Source organism: Pleurodeles waltl, chromosome 9 (assembly GCF_031143425.1).
Source record: "Pleurodeles waltl isolate 20211129_DDA chromosome 9, aPleWal1.hap1.20221129, whole genome shotgun sequence".
NCBI classification, from domain to species: domain Eukaryota; kingdom Metazoa; phylum Chordata; class Amphibia; order Caudata; family Salamandridae; genus Pleurodeles; species Pleurodeles waltl.
In genome coordinates this window covers 726,555,460-726,575,991 of record NC_090448.1, presented here as the reverse complement: position 1 = coordinate 726,575,991, position 20,532 = coordinate 726,555,460, and positions in this window count along the sequence as shown.

The following is a 20,532-nucleotide window of genomic DNA, read 5'->3' as shown; positions in this document are numbered from 1 at the left end:
AGGAGGCATCAGCAGGGAAGGGGCATGTACATTTGGGTGGTGTGCATGGAGGGGATCACTGGTGTGGCCTCCATCAGTGTCTCACTAGTCCTGTCAGATGAGATTTGCTGAAAATTTCCCTACAGTACCTTTCACAAGAGAATCAATCTACAGGTGATACCAGGCCTTAAAAATTCCAAGCCAGTGTATTATATGAGCTGAGTTACATGCAGTGAGATGGTACTATGACAATGGTAGGCATAGGAAAGGGTGTGGCACACTGGATGACTCTTGTGAGTGTGTGTGTGTAGATGAGGGAATCTCAGTGTACACAAATCAGCATTCCAGGGACCTCTTCAGACAGGTGGGGTGTGACCAGCCGCAGGTGTGTGTAATTATTTTAGAAAAGGGCTGACATATAGATGGGTAGTGATGTGCTGGATGCTTGTCATATGTGTAGCACTTGTGCTGTGTATGTTCTGCTTATGTGTAACTCTAGTGACAGATAGTCATAGCAAAGATAGTAAGTAGTTGGAATTACTGTTGCCAAGAGTCTGGTAATACATTCCTGTTCCTGAAGCATAAGCATGTGAACTGCCTGATGTATGAGGCCTGTTTTCCCCTAGTTGAGTGATGGTTTTTTAGTTGTGTGCCATCTGCTGCGATGATCCATGTTTCCTACATGTATGTGTGTCATATGTGTGGTCCTCAGCTATTGCCCTTCAAAGGTGAACTGTACAGGATGTCTGTCATTTACATTGTGTGTGTATGTGACCATTGTATGGTGGCCATTACATTTGTAGTGTATTTTTTTGTGTCCTGATTGTTATATCATTATTGCTCAATGAGACGACATTCTTCTTCTGATATTTAAAGCTAAAGGTGGGCAGAAATGAATAGGCCAAACCATGATGTGGTGTTTGTTATCAGTGTTTATTTACAATAGTGCATTAAGTGGTGATGTTGATAATTATGAAAATAAATTATTTACAATCTGTTGGCGCCTACGCACTCCAGCAGCCGTGTTTGGTTGTTCCCCCTCCTGTTGCAGGCCAGAATCCTCCTCTTCTTCGTCTTCAGGCATGTATGGGTCTGGTTCGAGGAGGGGAATGTTCCTTTTGACACAAATGTTGTGCAATATTGCACATGTGAGGATGATCCTACGGACCATCTCGGGGGAATATAGTAGGCTACCACCAGTGATGTCGAGGCAGCGGAACCTTGACTTGAGGATGCCGAAGGTCCGCTCGACAATGCTGCGTGTCCTCTTATGGGCGTCGTTGTATGCCCGCTCTGCAGCAGTACTCGGGTTCCCAAATGGTGTCATTAGCCATGGCTGGATGCCATACCCCTGATCAGCTGAAAGAAAAAAACAGAATGGGATCATGTTGATGTAACTTGCATTATTGAAAAGACCGTCCATGGCAGTAGTTGTTTTGTGTTGTCTGTGGCTCTTTTGTGTACTGATGTGACATCCTATACTTGTAGGCTATACCATCTGCATTTTGTTTTTACCTTGACTGAGCATGTGTTTGTCTGCTAACCGTTTGTCATGAGTATGTTTGGTCATTTTTAGTGCAGTGTGCCCTCCCTAACATTGTGACTTGTGATACAGGTGTCCTTGTGTCTTCACTTGGGGTGAGTAGATAGTTCAATGTAGAGTTTAATTTATAAGTGTTGTTAGCACGTTCATATGGAAGTACCCTGGACATCCCATACCTTTAGACTTATGCAATGTATTAATGTAAAGGTCATTGTGAGACTTACAATTTGCAAGGTGACATTTCGGCAACCACACTCATTGACGTCTTAACATTAGGCTGTATAGTAATTTCCGATGTGTGACAGGTTCAATGGTGAGTTAAGAAACATGGCTAGTGATGTCAGGACCTCAGTGTGTTCCTGTTGACATGTTGCTGTTGTGGTGTATGTGTTGTGTGTCCTAGAGGGTTGCTGTGCAGTGTGCATATAAGTAGGTTTTTGTACTTACCAACAAGTAGTCCATTGCCATACCGTCCATCCTGGAAGTGTTGGTTGATGGTAGAGTGACGGAAGATGAATGAGTCATGTACACTCCCAGGATATTTAGCCACGATGTTGGTGATCAATCCCTGGTGATCGACTATGGCCTGCACGTTGATTGAATGTGTGTGCTTCCTGTTGCGGTAGAGGTGTTCAGTTGCAGCAGGTGGCACAAGGCGTACATGTGTGCAGTCGATTGCACCAAGGATGTGTGGGAAGCCACTGATTGCATAGAACCCCTGTTTAGTTTCCTGCTGCTTCTGCAGTGTGTTAGGGAAGCAGATGTGGCGGGGTGTCAGTTGAATGATGGCATCCAGTACTTTTGGCAGAAATGCGGAGAATGATGGTTGGGATATTCCGCCAACCAGGGCACCACTTGTTTGGAAAGAGCCACTTGCCAGCAGGTGAAGTACGGCAAGCAGCTTTGTTTCTGTTGGGATGGTGTGGGGTGTCACCAAAGTGGAGGCCAACTGCTGTTCAATGTTTCGCAGCAGCTGCTGGATGGCCTGCCAGTTCAACCGGTACCTCTGTATGATGTCGTGTTCCCTGAGGCCCTGAAGGGTTGTTCTTGGGCGGAATATCCTCTCCTGCCTTCTGCGCTGCCTTTGGGGTCCCTGCTGGTGTTGTAGCTGCTGTTGTTGCTGCTGGGCTCTGCGTCTGCGTGCACGCTGGATAAGAATGACCTCCTTGTCTCCCTGTTGCTGCTCTGCTGCTCTGCTGTTGCTTCTGTGTGTTCTGATTAAATACAGGTGTGTTTGCCCCATTTTAACACCTGCCCTGACCCAGGCATTAAATTTTGACGCAAATCGGGCTGTGCGTCATTTTCTGGCTCCGCCTCCCGGCCGTGCGTCATTTTTGCCCGAAAGCATAAATACGACGCACGCCGTTTGCATCGTTTTTTGGACGGGAACGCCTACCCTGCATATCATTAACGCAGGGCGGGTTGCCGCATCCAAGAAATGACACATACAGCGGAATTTTGTCGTCCGCGGGCTCGGGCGTCAGAGTTTAAATATGGGGCAACGTTTGCGCTGACTGTGCGTCAAATTTTTTGACGCACAATCGGCGCAAACGGAGTATAAATATGCCCCTTAGTACCGCAACCAAAGTTGCTGTGGTGTTTTGCACAAGGTGAAAAAAGCACTGCAGAGCCATATTCATAATGGCCTGTTGCTCCTCACCGTCCCTGTGGTGCGTGCAAACAGGCTGCCTAGCATCATGCAAATCATTTGCACCATGATACTCTCTGGCAATGAATTTGTACTGGAAGCATACTCTTTCAGTACAAAGTACTATGCCTAGACTGTTCTTAAATATTCCATACAATGGATATGAGTTGTACAGCATTGCGTGGAATGTTTAGAGAAATTAAAACATTCCTTTCTGTTATCACCTGCTTCAAGCAGGAAGGAGGTGTTATGTTTTTGAAGCAAAGCCCAATCTGACTATCTTAATAGATTGGGGTTTGCACCAAAAAGTAATGGTGCTTGCCACCTACCCCAGTTATGCCAAAGTAACACTTCCTTGAAGCAAGGTGGTGCAAAGCAGGGCAGAGAGATTATGCACGAGAAAAGGGCACCTTTCCAGTACAAAATACGTTTTGCTTTGAAAAGTAAATGCCCTTGCAAACGTCAGTGTTACTTCGCCTTTAACACTTTATTTATAACGTTTTGTAATAGTAAAACAATATCTTCAGCGATTTTATAAATCACGTCTATTACCCGGTCAAGAGCAATATAAGCGTCATAAAATGAAATGACAAAGAAGACATAATTCATAGAGGGCAATCAAAGGAAGGGCAACCTAAACACTGTCATTAATTTGAGTATGATGTGGGGGTGCATTTCAGGTAAGGAGGTACGAGTGCTGTGGAGACAATATATCTTTGGATTGGGATGTTAGAGGGCAGTGTGGCTGCGTAGATGCCCGGGGATTCCTTGCAACAGATCAAGGGGGTCATTCTGACCCTGGCGGCCGGTGACCGCCAGGGTCACCGACCACGGGAGCACCGCCAACAGGCTTGCGGTGCTCCCTCGAGCATTCTGACTGCGGCGGTTCAGCCGCGGTCAGAAACGGAAAGTCGGCGGTCTCCCGCCGACTTTCCGCTGCTCGGGAGAATCCTCCATGGCGGCGGAGCGCGCTCCGCCGCCATGGGGATTCTGACACCCCCTACCGCCATCCTGTTCCTGGCGGGTCTCCTGCCAGGAACAGGATGGCGGTAGGGGGTGCCGCGGGGCCCCTGGGGGCCCCTGCAGTGCCCATGCCAATGGCATGGGCACTGCAGGGGCCCCCGTAAGAGGGCCCCGCAAAGTATTTCAGTGTCTGCAAAGCAGTGGAAATGTAAGAATGGCCGCCGCGGTCTTTTGACCGCGGTGCGGTCATTTGTCGGCGGGACTATGGCGGGTGGCCTCCGCCGCCCGCCATAGTCGGAATCAGGCCCCAAGTCCTCCTTCCGGTACTTTATATTAGGGATGGATACCGTCCCCCCACGCTTAAAAATGATGTGTTTCACTATTGGAAGGCTAAAGCAGAGAATCTGTGAAAGTGTTCAAGTATGATCTTCACATCTCGCAGCAGTGCCTACAGTGGTGATAGAGGAGAGGAATAGAAAACGTATCTGAAAGAGTTTTGTATATTGCTTCCCCAGAGTAGAACACATCTGGACAAGCCCAAGCTAGGTGGAAGTAGTCTCCTATGGTGTGGAGACATCTTAGATATGTGGTATCATCCACAATTCCCAAAGCCTTTAAGCAAGCAGATGTGTAGTGTATGTGATGTTTATATTTGAAATGGATGAGTCTGTGTCTACTATGTAAGGAAATGTTCTTAATTTCTAAACAACAATAGGGCCACTTCTCTTCGCTCAGACTTATGTTCAAATCTTGATCCCCTTTACTCTTAGATGAATTTTCCCCGTGGGCTGAGTCAAAGGTCACATTGTATAATCTCGTAATTAAACCACAGGGAGAGGTGGAAGCAAAAGATAATAGCTGTGAATGTAGGTTGCAGTCAGAAAGACATGGGAAGAATGCTTGCAATGTTGTTGTACTCACCAGCACAGGAATACATCAATGGGAGTAGCCCCCCTTCTTTGTGTAAATGTCTCTAAAGTGAGAAATTCACCTTCATTGGAGAGGTTACACAAAGTATGCAGCCCAAGTGACATGTTTGTTGCTTCTGTGCTCCTAGCTCATGGGATAAAGGAAGAAGGGCATAGATACAAAAGGTCAGTCAGAAACAGAACAACTCATCTACGCCAGCATGTTGTGCGAGCCTCTGCCAGGTGTAGGCTGTGCAAAGAGTAGGATCAGAGCATGGCCGAGGGCATTTTATTGTTCTTGCAGCCAAGGTGGTCTCTCACCATATCGCGTTCAATGGTGTGGGAGAGCAGACGGAATTCAGGGTGTGTCCAATGAGATAAATATTTCTCTTGTGACATTGCTAGCACAGGTATTTTAATAAAAATTATTAATGAGTGTTCATGTATTCTGAATAATGGATTTATGTAGAAAATATAATAGCGTAGAAAATGAATGCACGCAATTGAAAATGTGACTACGATGAGTGGCCTTCAATGTTCACAAAGTTTACTTATTAATAGTCTAATACTGTGAAATGTTGAATATATATTTGACTAATGTAGTAATATGTAATTGTAAAGGTTAAGCATTATGTATTAACATTATTAACTGTAGGCCTTAACTTAGCAAAGGTCTTGGCCTACTTGCCTGGCCTCATGTCAAAGCTGTATTTCTTATTGTTTAATAAATGACTGTCCTAGAGAGTTAAACTGTGATTTTTCATTTGCATTGTTTAAATGTGTTCATAGCTGAGAAGTTTTCTCATGAGAACCCACTGCTAGAAGATGCTGTTCTTGCTAATGTAACATTTTGTGTGAAATGTGTGTGAGACTGACTTTCTCAGGAGAAGAACAATGGAGATACTGACTAGAGTAGAAGCTGCAACAATATTGCTACCTGACAAGCTGGATGATGAGAACATTGCAGGACAACCAATCAACGACATGTGAATGGAGTAATAGTGGAATTCATATATTTGGAGTTTTAGTTTTATTTGACAAAATGTGAGCATGCGATTAATTGACCAATAGAGATTTGAGACATAATTTTACTGGTTTTGATTTAACAATACTACACTAAGAGAAGACATTGTCATTGCCCATTTTCTTGCTGGCCGAAAGGTCAATATTTTCTTGTGCGTTTTGACAAGAGACGTGCTTAACTTTAATGCTTAAAGACTTTGCGTTTTCTGAACTTGGATGCTGAATCCTGATGCCTTGCTGATTGACTGATGTCCTCAGGACGAAGACTGACTCTGCTTGCTGATCCACACTGAGGATAGGTATTATGAATTCGACTGTTGATTATTATTCTATTTGGTTTTTCTTTCTAGGTACCAACTGCACTGTTTTGATAGAGCCATAATCAGATGTTTTCCAAATTGATGTAAGTAAACTGTTTTGCATGATGCCCAACATGCTGAGGCAAATATGATGTTAGTTAAGGATCCTGACTAATGAAAGTCTGCTATTAGAGAATAATGTTGAATGCATTTCTCTGCTGAACTCAAATGTATGTAATCACTCCGACACAGGTGACTTAGGGCCAGATGTAGCAAAGTTTTGCGAGTCGCAAATGGCCCGAATCGCTATTTGCGACTGCGTAAAATCGGAAATGGAATGCAAAAATCCCATTTCCGACTCGCAAAAAGCGATGCTAGCCGTTACCGACTCGCAAAAATTGCAACCCCATTTTGCGACCTGCAAATAGGAAGTCGCAATTTGCGAGTCGCAAACCATATGCAATTGCAACTCGCAAATTGCGACTAGTCGCAAAAAGCCCAGTTTGCATGTCCCATTTACCACTAACTCAGAGCAGGTGGTAACCATTACCAAAGTATAAAAGGAGACCCAGAAGGCATCTGGGTTACTCAAGATGGCGGAGATATACCTGATAGCAGTGAGGAGGAGAGTCCACGCAGCCCAGCAGAGGAGGAGGAGGAGCCAGAGACAGGGGAAGATTTACAGAACAAGGCAGACTCTTTTTCAGCAAACTGAGGAAGAGATATATGACAAATACCGCCTTAGCAGCGCAGCCATACTAGAGTTAATTGAATTACTAAAACCACAGCTAGAACGCCAGACTCTGCGCAGCTGCGCCATCCCTACGCATGTGCAAGTGCTATGCTCACTGCACCTCTTGGCCTCAGGGAGCTATCAGGGGGTCATTGCTGTGGCAGGTGGGGTATCTCAAAGTGCACTATCAAGGTTCCTCAGGGCATTCCTAGATGCCATACTCACACACATGTCTCACTTCATACACCTACCCAGGAATGAGGCAGAAATTAACAGCACCAAGTTGGAATTTTACCGGATTGCCAACTTTCCCCATGTCATAGGGTGTGTAGATGGGACACATATTCAAATATGCCCCCCTGCTAACCTGGAATATCTGTTCCGTAACAGAAAGTGTACCCACTCACTGAATATTCAGGTTGTTTGTGACGCCCATTATGTCATCACTGACATTGTTGCAAAATTTCCAGGCAGTACCCATGACTCATACATTTTTAGGCACAGTGGGATACACCAACGCCTGGAACTTGGGGAGTTTGGAGACGGATACCTCCTAGGTAGAGCTGCATACACCTCGTAGACATACACACAGATCAATGTGCACACCAACCAGGACTTTCTAACAGTGTAATGTTTGTGCCCAACAGGTGACAGTGCATATGCACTACGGCCATGGATAATGACTCCGTTCTTAACACCCAGCAATGATTCAGAGAGGCGATACAACAGTGCACATAAGAGGACCAGGAACATGATTGAACGCACCTTCGGAATGCGGAAAGCAAGGTTCAGATGCCTCCACCGCAGTGGAGGTGCCCTCCAGTATACCCCCATTACAGCATTCAAAATTGTTGTTGCATGCGCCATCCTGCACAATATTGCCACCCGACGTGGGCTACCTCTCACCCCTGCAGACCCAGATTCTGAGGATGAAGAGCAGGAGCAACCACATCGTCATCATGGGGATCGGAGCATCGCAAATCAAGGCAGACTGAGACGGGAACACATCGCAACCCAATACTTTGGAAGGTACGTGTCAACTTCAACCATACTCACCTATTGACCAAAAACTCCATTTGTTAAGTGGAACAAAAAACTATTTAATATGTGCAGAAATTGAACTATTTACAATGACTACCTGTTCATGTACATCAAAAAGCAAACCATGCATGGGGCACATTGCTGTCATGGGCCCCAACATCAGGGTCAGGGTTTAGTCTATGACCTACGGCGGCCTCTGACAGCCTGGCTGGTCCCAGGTTGTTCTGCAGTGCTCTGCCTGGTACTCCCACTCCGGAGCACCCTAGTGTCACTGGCAGAGACACTGCTCACAGTGGAGCCCTCTTCGCTGTCCTGGGGGGTGTCCCCTGTCCCCCTGGACACATGCCGTGCCTCCATTAAATCGATCACATATGTGATCCGGCCCAGGCCTCTTGCCACATCCCCTGCAAAGTGGCCCATTTCCACTTGGAGGCCAACTGTCCTTCTTGACAGGCCAGTGGTGTTGACTGCCAGTCTGCCAATTGATGAGGCCATCATGTCCAGCCTCTGGAGCAGCTGCCGGTCCCTGCGCCGCCCACCCTCGCTCTGTGACAGTAGTCCTGCCACCAGTTCCCGCATGGACAGGGCTAGGTCCCCAGTGTTTGTGCCAATGACATCCAATTGGGCATGGAGCTGCTGCATGCTGGCCTCATTGCTCCTCACAAAGTGGTGCAGAACCCCACTAATTCTCCCTAACATATTGTTCTGCAGGCGTTGACCACGGAGCAGTTGTGCCTCGGTGATGGTGGTCGATGGACGCCCGGACTCAGCCTGCAGCCCTGCTCTCCTCAACCTGCGTCGCCTGCGCAGCGGTGGATGCCCTGTGAGCTGTACCGTGGCACTCCTGGCTGTTGCTGGCGCAGCCTCCGGAACCACTGTTGCAGCAGGTGTTCTCATCAAGGGGATGGTGTTGGTGGTGCAGGTGGGAGTGGTGGCAGCTCCTGTGCTTTCCTCATGGGGCTGGCTGTCTGTTGGCACCTGGCTGCTGTGGCTTGTGGTGGTGTCTTGTGGGAGACATGTGGGACATGGGGAACAGACTGTCAGTGTCTACTATCTGTTGCACACTTCCTAATAAACATTTGCCTATTGACTGCCTACTTGACTACATTGCCCATAATGCATCATTCTGGTGTTTGCTACCCTGAAATGGAGCTATCTTGGTTGTGCATGCCCCTGTGTACATGGTGGGTGGGGGTATGGCATTGATGGGGGTACAGGCATATCACATGGTACTCACCGGTTGATGTAGTGGGCTCAGAGGTGTCCAGATCTCCAAATCCTGTCACTGCCTCCTGCTCCAGGGTCTCCTCCACCCTTTCCTCCAGGGGTGTGGGTGGTGGTACGGATGATGGTCCCCCTCCTGTGCCTCTCATCTCCCGGAGCCTTTCTGCCACCCTCTCCTTGGTCCGGGAGCGGAGGTCATACCACCTCTTCTTGATCTCATCTACACTCCTGTGGCTGACCCCCAGGGAGTTCACTTTTTCCTGAATTTCCAGCCAGAGTTGTTTTTTTGTTGAGTCTGGCACATTGAGGGCTGCCTTTCCAAAGAGATCATCATAGTGCTGACAGCATTCTTCTGTCAGCACCTCCAGCTCCTTCTCAGAAAATGTAAGTTTTCTCTTTCTGGGTGTTTCTGCCATTGTAGCTGCTGTTCCTCCTGTTGGCTGTTCAGCAGTTTAAAATGGGTGTGGTCCTTCCTCCTCCCAGGTGTATTAGTAAACTTCCTGGCTGTTATGTCATCATCATGTGCCAGGAAGTGTTTCCAGAGTGTTCTGGAGTGGTTTCTGGAGTGTTCTGCAGCACCTGCAATCAATTTACATGGTACTCGCAATTTGCGACACCCACTCGCAAATTGCGAGTCCGTTTTTTGCACGGTCGCAAACAGCAACCTCGCAGACAGCGGACTCGCTATCTGCGTTGCGACTCCAGGTGCGAGTCGCAATTTGTACACGGACATTGTACCTGCATTCCTATTACCGACACGCAATTTGCGAGTCGCACATGCTCGCAAATTGCGAGTCGCTAATTTTTTTGTACCTACATCTGGCCCTTAGTTATTAATTTGCACCATAACCTTAGAATGTGTCGTAGTTCAAGCTTTGATTAGATTACGTCTCTTCCGTCGATTTGGCCAGCCAGTATTGTTTCTGTATGTGTTTCATTTGATTTTGAGATGAATCTACATGACTTTAGCACTGTTAACATAGGGAAATAAATATTCTAACTTTTACTAAAAGGTGTGGTTATTCATGACTGAAAGGTTATGGTGCGTGACAATTACAGACTCTATTGATTATTCATTTTATTGATTATCGTTGATTGTTGATATTGAGTATTGGTTATTGATTATTGATCTGCATGTACTGGAGTTATGGTAAAAACATCTTAATTGCAAGTCAAAAGGTTGATCGACCTATTTGCGTTCCCTTGTAAGTTTACTTATTAAGGTCAAACGTCCTTACGGAGATGGTAGCAGAGGTGATGGTTAGTCTCCTTATGAGCTTATCATAGGCGTCCGGTACAGGAAAACAGGTGTTAACAGTGTTGACAAAGAGAGGTAATGGTTCGTCTCCTTAAGAGCCCATAATAATGTGTGTGGCACTTTGTGCTCAAACAATTGTCCACGTGGTTGTTGATGTACGGACCCTGCGTGGTCTAGGATTCTAGAGTATATTGAAAAGTGTATAAGACACTTGAGTTTTATGTTGTAATCTGTCTCTTTTAGTAGGTCGATCAGGCGTGGTCGACAAGTCAGAGTGTGAGTCAAAGTGAGTGAAAGAAAATTTCGACTGAGATTTGGCGAGTCACATGTCCACCAGAAGGAGTAGCTGTTAGAGCAAGAGCCGTCAGTGAAAAATCCGTAAGATTTCTGAAGCGAGTGCGTTACCTTTCCTGTAGTAAACCAGCAGATTTGCTTTTGGGATTTTGATTAGTGCTTGCAGTTTTTGTAATAGTGTGTGTAAATCAGAGTTTGGGAGGAAAAGCCGCAAGACTTTGTCAGTCGCAGTATGTGTGAGTGTGACGTCATTGGAGCCACAATGGGATAGGTCGGTTAGTGAGAAGGGTCGCGCACAGATTTGCAGCCAGCCGGGAGAGGCAATTGGTTGAAAAAGTAGGTGAAATGAATTATGGGATTAAAAGTCACTTCCTGATTTGATTTTGGATAAGAAAAAGATCGAAAGGATTAAAGGGGTCAAAATGAACCCCAGTGGTTCAGCCCGCCATGCCAGCGGCGGGTGAAAAGCCCACCACAGCCATGGCAGGCTGAACCCCCATATAATGGACACATGGAGGGCCTCCATAGGCGGCCCTCCTCCACCGACAGGCTGCCTCCGACAGGCAGCCTGACGGTGGAAGGAATCATTATCTGTCACAGTGCCCTTTCCTCGGGATCTGCACGCCATAGAACAAATGGCTCACCTTCCGGTGTCACCAACTCAGAAAGTTATTATAACACTGAGTATTGATGAAGCCAAGCGGGGGAAGGGAAATTAGGATAGGGAACTGCAGGGAGAGAGATCTGAATAGGAAAATGGTTTAGCATGTATGTATATACTTGTTCATAACAACATCAACATGCAATTATACACCTCGACAAAGGCATCTCTGTGAATGCATTTGTTGAGACCCTTCTGGAAGAGACAAAGGCGTCTCCATGGATGCAAGTGTTGAGACCCTTATGGAATAGACAAAGGCGTCTCCGTGGATGCAAGAGTTGAGACCCTTATGGAATAGACAAAGGCGTCTCCGTGGATGCAAGTGTTGAGACCCTTATGGAATACACAAAGGCGTCTCCGTGGATGCAAGTGTTGAGACCCTTATGGAATAGACAAAGGCATCTCTGTGGATGCAAGTGTTTAGACCCTTATGGAATAGACAAAGGTGTCTCTGTGGATGCAAGTGTTGAGACCCTTATGGAATAGACAAAGGCGTCTCCGTGGATGTAAATCATGGAACAAGAACACAAGAACAATTGGTAGAATACCTCAGGACGGATTGAGCATTAGGCAAAAAAAAAATGGGCATGGCCCTTCTCAATCATGGCACAAGAACAATTAGTAAAATCATAATACCTGATGATGGCATGAGCTTTAGGCAAGAAACTGAGTGTGGCCCTTCTCTGAATCATGGAACAAGAACAATTGGTAGAATCATGATACCTTAGGATGGCATGAGCTCTAGGCAAAAAACTGGGGATGGCCCTTCTCTGAATCATGGAACAAGAACAATTAGTATAATCATAATACCTCAGGATGGCATGAGCTTTAGGCAAAAAACTGGGCGTGGCCCTTCTCTGAATCATGGAACAAGAACAATTGGTAAAATCATGATACTTCAGAATGTCATGAACCTTAAGCAAAACTGGGTGTGGCCCTTCTCTGAATCATGGAACAAGAACGAACTGAGACCTCTGAACCTTGAGAAGGCAAGAGCTTGGACCATGGACATACTCTGGACATCAATCATGCAACTACTATGTATTCATAAACATAAAACGTTTGGTCTTAGCCTAGAAATTCACAAAGACCTAAATATGTATCTCACATATCATCAAAGATTTAAATATGTATCTCACATATCATCAAAGACTTAAATATGTATCTCACATATTATGCTTCCAAAAAAACAATGAAACTATGATTTGCTTATCTTTAAAATGTTTTCACTTTTGCCACCTAGGCCTGGAAGTTTTACTCATGTAAACTGAAGCGCCTTGACTATTGGACCAAGGGCGCATTACTCATGTGAACTGAAGCGCTTTGATTGCTGTGCCAAGGGCACTCCACCCCTGTAAACTGAAGTGCTTTGAGTGTTGTGCCAAGTGCGCTTTACTGCTGTGAACTGAAGCGCTTTGAATACCATGCCAAGTGCGCCTTACTCCTGTGAACTGAAGTGCTCTGAATGCCATGCCAAGGGCGCTTTACTCCTGTGAACTGAAGCGCTTTAAATGCCGTGCCAAGGGTGCTTTACTCATGTGAACTGAAGCGCTTTGAATGTCCTACCAAGTGCGCTTTACTCCTGTGAACTGAAGCGCTTTGAATACCATGCCAAGTGTGCTTTACTCCTGTGAACTGAAGCGCTTTGAATGTTGTGCCAAGTGCGCTTTACTCCTGTGAACTGAAGTGCTTTGATTACCACGCCAAGTGTGCTTTACGCCTATGAACAGAAGCGCTTTAAATGTCGTGCCCGGGGCGCTTTGCCAGTATGGCCTTAAACAGTTCGCTCGTTTTTCTAAGGGGCGCTTTACCTTTGGAAGTAACAACTCCCTTCTAGAATGGGCTCATCAAGACCTTACCGCTACGAGTAAGACCTACTCGTATCTGAATTCACCATGGAAACAAGGATACTCTGAGTTACTGCCAATCTGCCATGCAGGAATTCTGCTCTTCTTCAGAGGAAACCCCCACGAGGTCTGACTGCATCAAAGTCTTCAAAATAGTGAGCAACGTGCTTGGGTGTGGCTGGGCTTTATAGGCCTGCCACACCCCAAGATGGCTGCTGCCTCTAAAAACATGGAAATTGTAGTCTCTTCATAGGATAGCACTGATAAGTGCATCTTGTCCACCAATGTCCTGAACCTGCTGGTACATGAGCTTTACCACAGGGCAGACGACGCTGATGGACACTTTTGGAACAAGTGGGGATGACAAGTGGTGCGCATAAAGCGTCGCAAATCTGCACAGCCGAGTTTCGAGCGGGACCTGGACCACGCACAGCCTTATTCCTGACATTATCCGACAGGGCTGCCCCCCAATGCAGGGGCCTCTGTGCAGTGCCCATCGCGCAGGTCACTGCCCGGTTTACGGGCAGTGATCTGTGTGACGGGTGCAGCTGCACCCACCGCACAGAGGCATTGATGGCGGCTCCATGTGGAGCTGCTGGCAATGTCCCGGCCCAGCAAAATGTTTATTATGAGGCCGGCGGGATCCCAGGGGGGGCTGGCGGTCAATGAAATGACTACCAGCCTGAACAGGGCGGTTAACACCTCCGTGTTCATAATGAGGGCCTAAATTGTTCAAGGCTTAAAAGTGAGCTTTAAGGGGAGTTACGTATATTACGACGAGACCGCCAGAAGGTACACCAGCTTACATTGTAATGAAAGAGGAGGGTATCGTGCCATGTCTTTTGCCAATGGAAGGTGCAAAGTGACAGAGAAGGATGGGAACATAGCATTTCCTACCAATGGGATGTTCAATTTGAGGGTTTTGGAGCATTTAAGGATGGTGCTATAAGAATCGAAGCCCCTTCTGAGACCAGCACAGTTTGAGGCATTAGTGATTTGGGAACTAGTAACCAGACAGCAACAGCAACAGAAATTTGAGAGAAGGATGAGAAAGGCAGAAAAGACATTAGCAGAGGCTAGGTGAGACAGTGATGAGAGAGTTTGGAGGATGCACACTTTGCACGGAATTTAGGGCCAGATGTAGGAAGGCATTAGCGCCTCGCAAATGGCGAAAAACGCCGTTTGCGAGGCGCTAATGCCCTCACGCGATGCAGAAACACATATTGCAAGTCGGTACCAACTCGCAAAATGTGTTTCAGACTCGCAAATAGGAAGGGGTGTTCCCTTCCTATTTGCGAGTCGTACCGCAATGTAGAGTTGATTTGTGACTGCGAAAGCGGTCGCAAATCAACTCGCAGTTACCATCCACTTGAAGTGGATGATAACTCATTCGCAAACGGGAAGGGGTCCCCATGGGACCCCTTCCCCTTTGTGAATGCAAACAAAAATATTTTTTTAGAGCAGGCAGTGGTCCTATGGACCACTGCTACTCTGAAAAAAAACGAAACTAAAAGGTTTCGGTATTTTTTCTATTTGCAGCTCGTTTTCCTTTAAGGAAAATGGGCTGCAAAGAGAAAAAAAAAACTGCTTTATTGAAAAGCAGTCAGGGACATTGTGGTCTGCTGTCTCCAGCAGGCCACCATCCCCGTGAGTGCCTAGACTCGCTATGGGGTCGCAAACTGCGATCCACCTCATAAATATTTATGAGGTAGGTCTTTGCGACCCCATAGCGAGTCGTAGGAGGTGTCTGAGACACCTTTCTGCATTTCCTTTTGCGAGGTGCAAATTGCGAGTCGCTGGGATTCGCGAATTTGCACCTCGCAATAGGAAACCTACCTACATCTGGCCCTAAGTTGTTTCCGGAAATTGCGCAGGACCATGAGAGGAAGGAAGGAAAGCTACTAGTAAGACTAACAGAAGTCCGTCTGAAAGTAGGGAGGCTAGAAAGTCTTCAACATTGGAGGAAGAATTGGACGATAATGAGTTTATTACACAGTTATTGAGAAATCGCCCATCCACAGCACATGAGAGTGATCCAAGTACCAGTGCTGATCTGACAGCTCCGACACAGGTTAATGGGACAATGAGTCCAATGCAGGTTAATGCTAGCCTGCCACAGAATAGGATGCAGGGTGGTCTTAATGTGCCTACTACTCCTGTAGTGCAAAATCAGATGCAACCCCCACAGGTTCAGAGAATTTATCCTGATGTGCCCATTATGGAAACAACTTCGAACATAATGGTGCCTACTGAACAGGTTTACCTGAGACCGATGTTGGTTCAGACTGAACCAACTCCACTTTTACTGCCCCAAGTGCAGCTGCAGGTAATGACAAGATTTACTCCAGTAACAGGGACACAGTCAGATATATCTTCAATGATGAATCAGAACATGAGAGTTACTCTTCCACAGAGCGTAAGTGCCAGACCAACCCCGGTTGCTATATCGCTACCTATTACTGTTGGTCCAGCCGTACCCTTATTTGCACAGAAGAAACCTACTGTAGATGAGCAAGGTGCCATGTCCCATAATATAATGAGGGGAGCAAATAATGAAAATGTTTGAGTAATCTCTCCTGTGGGACAGACCTTTGATGGATCAAGATCATTGTTAGACCTCAGTTCATTTGTAGCACTTCCGGATACTATGGCAGGGTCAAACGTTAGCCAGAATTTGAAATTGTTGACATCGCACACCCTGAATGCAGTTGCACAGCAGGTGTCACCAGTCCAAAAAAGTAACATTTCGCTACAAGGTTTGACAGTTCAGCAGTTGACTGAATGGTTAGACAAGCTGAATTCCCCACAGAGTGTCCCTAAGGGAGAGGAGTGTTTGAATTATGCCAGGCTAAGCATGAAAGCGGGTGAACTCATTGAGAGAACTATGGGGGTGAACAGGTCAGAATCCTACACAGAGGCAGAGTTGAGATATTTGTGCCCAAAGATTATGAGGGAAGTGAGCAATGTGTATCAGAAACTAGCAGACCTGGCAGAGAAGTATGACTTAGAAATAGAGAAAATGAAGCATTTGAAAAGGAGTTACAGATTAGATTTTGAGGCTAAAGATTTTGAACATATGAGATCTACCGCAATGAAGGCACACCTTAAGGAATTGCTGTAGGAAAGTACCATCTTGCCTGGCATGTTACCCCCATATTTCACTGTATATATGTTGTTTTAGTGTATGTGTCACTGGGACCCTGCCAGGCAGGGCCTCAGTGCTCATAAGTGTGCCCTGTATGTGTTCCCTGTGTGATGACTAACTGTCTCACTGAGGCTCTGCTAACCAGGACCTCAGTGGTTATGCTCTCTCTGCTTTCCAAATTGTCACTAACAGGCTAGTGACCAATTTCACCAATTCACATTGGCATACTGGAACACCCTTATAATTCCCTAGTATATGGTACTGAGGTACCCAGGGTATTGGGGTTCCAGGAGATCCCTATGGGCTGCAGCATTTCTTTTGCCACCCATAGGGATATCTGACAAATTTTAGACAGGCCTGCCAGTGCAGCCTGAGTGAAATAACGTCCACGTTATTTCACAGCCATTTACCACTGCACTTAAGTAACTTATAAGTAACCTATATGTCTAACCTTCACCTGGTGAAGGTTGGGTGCAAAGTTACTTAGTGTGTGGGCACCCTGGCACTAGCCAAGGTGCCCCCACATTGTTTAGGGCAAATTCCTCGGACTGTGTGAGTGCGGGGACACCATTTCACGCGTGCACTATACATAGGTCACTACCTATGTATAGCGTCACAATGGTAACTCCGAACATGGCCATGTAACATGTCTAAGATCATGGAATTGTCACCCAAATGCCATTCTGGCATTGGGGAGACAATTCCATGATCCCCCGGGTCTCTAGCACAGAACCTGGGTACTGCCAAACTGCCTTTCCGGGGTCTCCACTGCAGCTGCTGCCAACCCCTCAGACAGGTTTCTGCCCTCCTGGGGTCCAGGCAGCCCTGGCCCAGGAAGGCAGAACAAAGGATTTCCTCTGAGAGAGGGTGTGACACCCTCTCCCTTTGGAAATAGGTGTGATGGCTGGGGAGGAGTAGCCTCCCCCAGCCTCTGGAAATGCTTTGATGGGCACAGATGCTGCCCATCTCTGCATAAGCCAGTCTACACTGGTTTAGGGATCCCCCAGCCCTGCTCTGGCGTGAAACTGGACAAAGGAAAAGGGAGTGACAACTCCCCTGACCTGCACCTCCCAGGGGAGGTGCCCAGAGCTCCTCCAGTGTGCCCCAGACCTCTGCCATCTTGGAAACAGAGGTGTTGCTGGCACACTGGACTGCTCTGAGTGGCCAGTGCCATCAGGTGATGTCAGAGACTCCTTCTGATAGGCTCTTACCTTTCTTACTAGCCTATCCTCCTTCCTAGGTAGCCAAACCTCCTTTTCTGGCTATTTAGGGTCTCTGCTTTGGGGAATTCTTCAGATACCGAATGCAAGAGCTCACCAGAGATCCTCTGCATCTCCCTCTTCACCTTCTGCCAAAGGATCGACCGCTGACTGCTCAGGACGCCTGCAAAACTGCAACAAAGTAGCAAAGACGACTACTGCAACCTTGTATCGCTTCATCCAGGCGGTTTCCTCAACTGTTTCCTGGTGGTGCATGCTCTGGGGGGGGTAGCCTGCCTCCTTTCTGCACCAGGAGCTCTGAAGAAATCTCCCGTGGGTCGATGGAATCTTCCCCCTGCAACCGCAGGCAACAAAAGACTGCATCACCGGTCCTCTGGGTCCCCTCTCAGCATGACGAGCGTGGTCCCTGGAACTCAGCAACTCTGTCCAAGTGACTCCCACAGTCCAGTGACTCTTCAGTCCAAGTTTGGTGGAAGTAAGTCCTTGCTTCCCCACGCTAGACTGCATTGCTGGGCACCGTGTGATTTGCAGCTGTTCCGGCTCCTGTGCACTCTTCCAGGATTTCCTTTGTGAACAGCCAAGCCTGGGTCCCCGACACTCTAACCTGCAGTGCACAACCTTCTGAGTTGTCCCCCGGCGTCGTGGGACTCCCTTTTCTGACTTCGGGTGGACTCCAGTTAACTCCTCTTCCAAGTGCCTGATCCGGTACTCCTGCTGGTGCTGCCTGCTTCTGTGAGGGCTCCCTGACTTGCTGGGCACCCCCTCTGTCTCCTCATCCAAGTGGCGACATCCTGGTCCCTTCTCGGCCACAGCAGCATCCAAAAACCCTAACTGCAACCCTTGCAGCTAGCAAGGCTTTTTTGCGGTCTTTCTACGTGGGAACACCTCTGCAAGCTTATTCACGATGTGGGACATCCATCCTCCAAAGGGGAAGTTCCTAGTCCTCTTTGTTCTTGCAAAACACCAAGCTTCTTCCATCCGGTGGCAGGTTCCTTGCACCCTCAGCTGGCATTTCCTGTGCTCCTGCCCACTATCGACACTGTTGCGACTCTTGGACTTGGTCCCCTTGTCTTACAGGTACTCATGTCCGGAAATCCACTGTTGTTGCTTTGCTGGTGTTGGTTTTCCTTGCAGAATCCCCCTATCATGACTTCTGTGTTCTCTGGGGGTTGTAGGTGCACTTTACATCTACCTTACAGGGTCTTGAGGTGGGCTATTTTTCTAACCCTCACTGTTTTCTTACAGTCCCAGCGACCCTCTACAAACTCACATAGGTTTGGGGTCCATTCGTGGTTCGCATTCCACTTTTAGAGTATATGGTTTGTGTTGCCCCTACACCTATGTGCTCCTATTGCAATCTACTGTAACTTTACATTGCTTGCATTACTTCCTTTTGCTATTACTGCATATTTTTGGTATTGTGTACATATATCTTGTGTATATTTGGCATCCTCATACTGAGGGTACTCACTGAGATACTTTTGGTGTATTGTCATAAAAATAAAGTACCTTTATTTTTAGTATATCTGTGTATTGTGTTTTCTTATGATATTGTGCATGTGACACCAGTGGTATAGTAGGAGCTTTGCATGTCTCCTAGTTCAGCCTAAGCTGCTCTGCTATAGATACCTTCTATCAGCCTAAGCTGCTAGAAACACCTCTTCTACACTAATAAGGGATAACTGGACCTGGCACAAGGTGTAAGTACCTCTGGTACCCACTACAAGCCTGGCCAGCCTCCTACATTGGTTGTGCAGCGGTGGGATAAGTACTTGAAACTACTTACCACTTTGTCATTTTGTACTTTTCATAAGAGAATAATATACAAAACAAGTTCAGTGTATGTACACCTAACCAAAAAGATTTGCTTTTCTTCTCTTACACTTTCTGCTAAGTGCTGAAAAGTACTCCTAAACTTTCTAAAAGTTTGAAAAAGTTTGAAAAAGTTTTTTTTTTCCTGTTCTTTAAAAAGTCCTGAAACTTTTTCTCTCTTCTCACTGTCCCTGAACCTTCTTCTATCATGTCTGATGTAGGAACTTCTCTAAAAATGGTCAATACAACATATGACAATCTTAACTTTAAGAGCCTAAGGAGTCTCTGCATTGATAGAGGTTTAGTGGTAGGAAAGAACCCTTCTAGAGAATTTCTGTTTAACATGCTCATTGAGAATGATATGTCCCTAGGTTGCCCTTCATATGAGAAGTTAGTAGATAGCTCACACTCTGACTCAGGGGAACCCCTTGATGGAGGTGTACAGGGTTCCCCTTAGCAGACCACATAGCAATGCTGGTAGTAATAGAAGCTCCCATTATAGTAGGGATGTTTTTGTTCCTGAAGGCCAGGTTGTTAGAGTGCAAGCTGTTAGGGACAGGTCTCCCTCTGTTAATTCCAATATATCTTCTGTGTCTAAACATTCCCAACCCACCCACCCTGAAGACAACATGTTAGAAAGGGAACTCAAAAAGTTGAGAGTGGAAGAGACCAGGCTGAAGCTCAAACAGCAACAGCTGGCTCTAGACAGGGAATCCCTAGACCTGGAAAAGGAGAGACAGAGGTTGGGGTTTGGACCCCATGGTGGCAGCAGCAGTATTCCTGATAGCAATCCTGTGAGAGAGCATGATTCCAGGAATCTGCACAAGATAGTTCCCCCTCACAAGGAGGGGGATGACATTAACAAGTGGTTTGCTGCACTTGAGAGGGCCTGTATGGTACAGGGGGTCCCTCAAAGGCAGTGGGCTGCTATTCT